Source organism: Athene cunicularia (assembly GCF_003259725.1).
Source record: "Athene cunicularia isolate RWA chromosome 1 unlocalized genomic scaffold, athCun1 chr1_part2, whole genome shotgun sequence".
NCBI lineage: Eukaryota > Metazoa > Chordata > Aves > Strigiformes > Strigidae > Athene > Athene cunicularia.
Genome location: NW_020799092.1, coordinates 74,208,763 through 74,214,762, shown reverse-complemented (window position 1 = coordinate 74,214,762; position 6,000 = coordinate 74,208,763). Strand labels below are relative to the sequence as shown.

Genomic DNA, 6,000 nt, shown 5'->3' with positions numbered 1-6,000 from the left:
GTTTTCGGCCGAAAACGTGCACGTTTGCACTTCCCCGCCAGAGAGAAGCTGTTAGCCGGGAATTCTCTTGCTGGTTGTGACCGCTGCCCGGGGAGCGCAGCAGGGGGAGGCTTGGGGGACCAGGAGGCGACAGTTGCGGGGAGCAGGGGTTAAAGGCTGGGGAGGTGCCACCGGTGCGGGCAGACGGAGAGGTGTTTCCCTGCCAGCCCCGGCCCCCTGCGCCTGCTGCTGCCTCGCGTGTCCCGGGGCGATGGGAGGGCAGCGGGGGCACAGTCGGCCCCTGGTCATCAGCAAAACTGTTGCGTGCGGGAGCGGTGGTAAAATTCCTTCCCTTCCACACGGTCCTCCAGCATCGCCATGAGCGCGACCTGCTGAACGTGTCCATCGCTAGGAGCTGCAGAGCACCTGGCTGGCCTGGGGTGCTGGCTGGAATGAGATTATTCGTCTTCTCACACTGACAACCTCTACTTTGCTTTGTGCAATAACACGCAGGGTGGTAAAGCTCCTCTTTTGCAGTGAATATTACAAAATGAAAGTTGTTGTTTCTAGAAAGGAAACATTCCTGAACGCGTTAGGTAACTGGTGGCTGTGTACCGTAGAAGCACAAAGCAGCCACCTATGTTTCCTTTAAAAAAAGCTTCAGTTTGATTTAGATTGGGAAAAAAATTGTCCAAGAACAATAGGGATCAATGGGGCAGCAGTCTGACCATAAGCAGAGAGCACTTTGCTGAGAAAGCAGCAGCTAAATGCAGCATCTGTGGCTCTGACAGAGGTCATGAAGATGCAGGCAAGAACTTTGGCAAGAATTTTAGCTGGTCACTTACTATTTACTTGCAGATCTAGAGAACAGGTAAAGAGACTTGATTTCGCTGTTAACCAGTATGAGGTGATTTACTGTATGGAACAACAATTTAATAATGGTTTTCAAACCCGTATTAGTATAGTTGACGCGATTTTCATCTTTGCCTTTTCATTATTTTGTTTAGTTTATTATGGGCCTGATCCAGAAAAGCACTACTCATCATCATCTGCAAGGCATGTAAGGATCAAGGTCTTTCCTAAGCCTGTAGAAAGCTGGGGGTCTAAATAGCTTTCTAAAGAGGAATTTGGGTATTTTAATCCATAAGTGTCATCCTGCTGTCAAACACAGGTACCCAAATTCTGCAAGTGTTACACCTCTTTTTCTTAAACTTTCAAAGACAACTGCTGCTCTGAGGTGCTTCATAAATAGCAGCACTTAAGCCTTGATCAGGCTGAGCAGCTTGGCTTCACTTTTATTTGAACTTTATTTTGGCTTGGACATCCAGACTAGCCTAAGATCCAGGAATTAAATTTTCTTTCCCTCTTCTTACCACTGGATCAATCCAAAAGGGATTCTCAGGGTACAGTGAACAGAGTGGACTCCCTGTTAGGTGCAGTGCTGAAGGAGAGAGATGTGCTCCAAACTAGGCAGAAACATTTTGCACCAGTCTCCCACAGCCAGTTTGTGGGCTCTGCCCATGGAGTGCTTTAACCAGAAATGGAAATAGCAGCTTCACCAGTATCCTCTGCCGCATCTCAAAATATGACAGTTATAAGAGCTGGTGTAAGATACTTTCAGGACAATAATCCCAGGGGAAGAGAGAAGTGCCTTCCAGTAGTGCTGAGTAAGGTGACTCAATCTCAGAAAGATATAATTGACTTGTATTCCTGCCCCCAGATTTGACTTAGTGGGTAGCAGCTGTCAGATCTCGAAAAGAGGGATACTTCTTTTGGACCTCACTCCCAAGTACCATCCTCTCCTTGCTTCTCTCTAACTGCAGGCTGTGCCATCAGCCAGCCTTCCAATACACTGGAACAGCCCTGATCTCACTCAACTACTCAATGATTTTGTTTTGGTTTTGTGAGAGCTGATGTTTTCAGTGTAGATAGATACCACTGTGTTCATTATGCAAATTATACTGCACTCTTGAAATTCTACTGGGATTTTGCAATTGAATTAAATGAAACAAGGCCCTAGGAAAAAAAAAAAAAAAAAGTTTTAATTAAGCTAGAACGTTAAATGGAAATAGATGTTATTCATTGGGAAAGATCCCTTTAAAGTGTTGGAGGATACTGCATCATTATTACTCAGAGATTAGATTATGATAATTAAGCAAATCAATACTGTAAACACCAAGGTATTAAAAAGTGAAGCCAAAGAATGAAATACTCCCCAAAAAATCTGTCTCTGCTTTGGTCCTAGTAGAAGGGGTATACTCATCATCTCTTTCCATGTTCTATCAGAGAGCAAGTGGAGGTGAAAATGTCCCATGCAGTCAGAATCTTTACAGTTTAATTTTCAGAAAGTCATAATAATTTGGAGTCACTCTGTAAGCATGCTGTTTTCTTAGGATGGTCAAAATAATGATGCATTTCTGGATTCTTTTTGAATCCCTCTTCTGCTTTTTCTCTTGTTCTTCTTTTTGTTGTTAAAAATACAGAAGCTGTAGTCTCAGGTGTCTCTTCACTGTGCACCACTGCAAAGTAGACATACCAGTTACCTGTGGCTCCGGAGAGTCTGATTCATCAGCTGGGAATCAGCTGGATTCCCAGCACATGCCGGCATTTCTTTGGCTAAAACCCCTGGTGCTGGAATTGGCCACTGAGCCACCTCTATATTCTTTGAGGTTTCCTACATGAGGGAATCCTTCGATGCTGGTTAAGCAGGCTTTCCCACCACGCTCTCCTGGCAAGGCAGCCTGCGGGGCAGCCAGAGCTATATTTGGCCCATTGTCTTTTTAACCCGTGGAAAATGCTTAAGGTGCATGCTGAGTGTCAGTAAATCAAATAGACGCAGCGAACGTGTGATGTGTTTGTTTTCCTTGCTTTCTGGATTTTCTCCAACTGCAAACAAACAACAGAGAAGCTCATAGTAAAGCTGTGCCCATGAGACATGAAGCGTGGTGGCTGTATTTAAACTATGTGTGAAGGAAATTTTTGCTCCACGGGTGTGTTATTTTTATCTTTTTTATAGTGCTGCACCTCTGTCATACTTCTTGACACAATCTCCCCCCTGCCCTAACGTTTCTGTCTGGGTTTTATGTATTTTATAAACTTAGCAATGGCACTGAGTCAGTGCTTAAATTATCCCTGTATAAATCTTTACTCTTTTTATCTTCTCCTTTCTGTCCTTGTGTATTCAGAAAGGTCCCTCTCTGGTATTGTTATTTCTCACATCCGAGAGACATGCTGTGTGAACAACCACGTGCTATCTGACAGTGGGTGATTAAAAAAAAAAAAAAAAAAAAAAAAAGTTTAGATGGATCCAACGTCACATGGAGGGAATCCAGGATGAGTCAGGGAGCAGTGCTATGATCCAAAATTCCAGTTTGCGTTACAGCTGGGAGGCAGCATTTAGCATCATGTGGATTTATTTTCTTTTAACGGGAACTCCAAAATAATTTATGGAAGTCATATAGCCTAATGGGCAGAACAGATAACAGTAAGCCAAGAAGAACCTGGATTCCCATCTGGGTTGAATCAGTGACTCAATTTGACTATCAGAGTTATGGGTGTGGTTTTTTAAGCCTAGAAAATTATACTGGCCTTAACTAAATCATTCAACTTCCCTGCAACATAACTGGAAAATGTGATGAAGGTTCAGAGCTGTACTGGTACCTAACAGTTTACCTAATAGTCAGCTTCACTGGTCAGACTAAGTACAGTACATTAGAGGCATTTATTTGCAACCTTAATTTCTAGGGTGAATCCTAAAGGGTTCAGGATATGTATGGCTAAAGACAAATTCACACTAGTGCTTATATGTACATGGAAACCTGTAACTCCTGAGGACCTTCCGCCCTGCATGAATTTCACACTGCATATATTACTCAGCTTTCAGTAACATGGATCATTTTTGTACATCTTTGCACATTTTTCTTCCTGTGTTATTATAAACAGAAGTGTCATGTGAGCTTTTTCTTTTAATGTGGTCAGTTTAAAGGCAAAACAAATATCCATAATTAAACCGTTTCCAATCTAGATGGTCAGTGAATCAGGAGACTTGCAGGAAGCAGATGTCATGCAGGAGAAAAGAGACTAAAATGTTCTGTAACATCTGAGCATACTCCAATGATACACTGAGGTTTTGTTGTTGTTGTTGTTGTTTTCTTATTTATTTTTTTCCAAGGGGTTGGGAAGGAGGAGTTACTGGTTTTCCTGGAATGGCCCCTTCCAAAAATCCTGGAGACGCTGCAACCCTGAGTCTGATCTCATCTTGCGTCAGCATAACTCAGGACTAAATGCACTGGAAACAGAAAGCCTAGGATTAACTGAAAATTATACAAAACTAAGGCTGTCATGAAATGAAAGACTTGTGCCTGTTCTCAGTCTCTCTGTAGTTAGTGACTTCAAGGGACTTAAGCACATTTAAAGATAGACCGCTGTGTAAAATGCTCTCTTGAAAAAAGTACTTTCCTAAAGTCTCAATCTAGAGTCAGATCAAGTCTTTTGAAAGTTAAATGCAGTCCTGAGGGCTGATGTGGCCAAATAGTCCATCTTAATCTTGGCTAGAATTTTAACATTCTGAACAGCTAGATCTTATGGTATGTGCCTACCTAGCTTGTTATATTCCCCTGGAATTTATCAATGACACACTCCATATAATTGTGGTTTCTTTTTGTCCTTCTAAAATCCTTTTTTGGTTTTGCAAGGGAGAGACTGCAATGAGGGAGTATGTAAAATATTCTTTCTCAACCAAAAGCAAAAAGTTGATTTTTTTTTTTCCTTCCACAATGAAGAATTAAAACAATGTCTGTTGCTTTCATGCTTAATGTCAGAATCTCTGCTAAAAAATAGTAAGAAGAAATATGATGAATTTTTCATATGGAACTTATTCCCTGTAATTTTATAATGTACATATGTGAGGTTTTATGAAGACTTATACTAAAAGGCTTTAGAACTGTGTAATAAAGGAAGATTGTTCATAACATCCTTTAGTATCAAAAGAGCTGAACAGCTACACTTTGAGAGAGGGAAATAAAATGAAGGGCAATGAGAAGTAGTGATAGACTGTTGGAAATGCAGTTCCTTTTCTCCAAGATTTACAGAAAGACCCAGCCTTGACTGTAATGTTCTCTACACTATTTTTCTGACTTTCCTCATAATCTGTATCTTTGCAAGATGTAACATACCTATATTTATTCTCTGACTTCTGAAAGATGTGTTCCATCTGTATATAAAACACTAATAATTTACTTAATTCCATGACTTAATTTCTTTTTTTAAATAGGTGCCTGAAAACCTTTATTAAGAATATAAATATATCTTCAAGGACACTATAGTATGTCCTACTAACAGGGTGATCGCATGTTACATCTCTGAAGATCTGTTGTTGCTTAATAGAAATCAGAGGAGACACAGGAACAAATTTGTGTCTGTCTTCCATATTTCTTAAAATCTTGGATTTAGTAGGAAGCATACATAAGATATGGATAGTGTGAGAGATGAGAAACCAGGATAGTCATGATTTATCACTTCTCTTTGCATAGTCATTAGTTACAAGCAGTGGACCTTTTCTCATTCAGAGAAGTTCTAATTAATTTATTAGCTATATTGCAGTAGCATCAGGAGGTCCCAATCAGAAATGGAGGTCCCCTTGTGTTTAGCACTGGTGAGGTATCCAATTGAACAAAAAACCAAAACCAATTTTCAACCATAGTGTAGGGCAAGAGTCATCAAGCACAGAAGACTAAGAGATGTGGATTCCTCAATAAGTAACAAAACCAATTTTATTTCATAGAATAAACAGAGGTCTCAGCCTGTTTTTCTGATGTTCAATGATATAAGCATCAGGGCAAAGTTGAATTTGTAATGGCATTATGAAATCCCCTATTGTGAAAGATAAATAGCAAATTTGGCCTAATGCCTCAATAAATTAATTACAGTGAATTAACGTGACTTTTGGTTCTTGTGGCCTCTTTAGTTTAGCAGATTAATTTCTGAACAATGAAGCTTCAAAGAATCCACTTTATTCTGGGG

The 6,000-nt window shown here is 40.5% G+C and overlaps 1 protein-coding gene across 2 annotated transcripts in view; it reads left to right on the top strand.

Annotated features, from left to right (window-relative positions):
• SEMA3D (semaphorin 3D) overlaps window positions 1-6,000 on the top strand; it is a 143,208-nt gene that overhangs the window by 889 nt on the left and 136,319 nt on the right. The gene's annotated exons all lie outside the window — the stretch shown is intronic.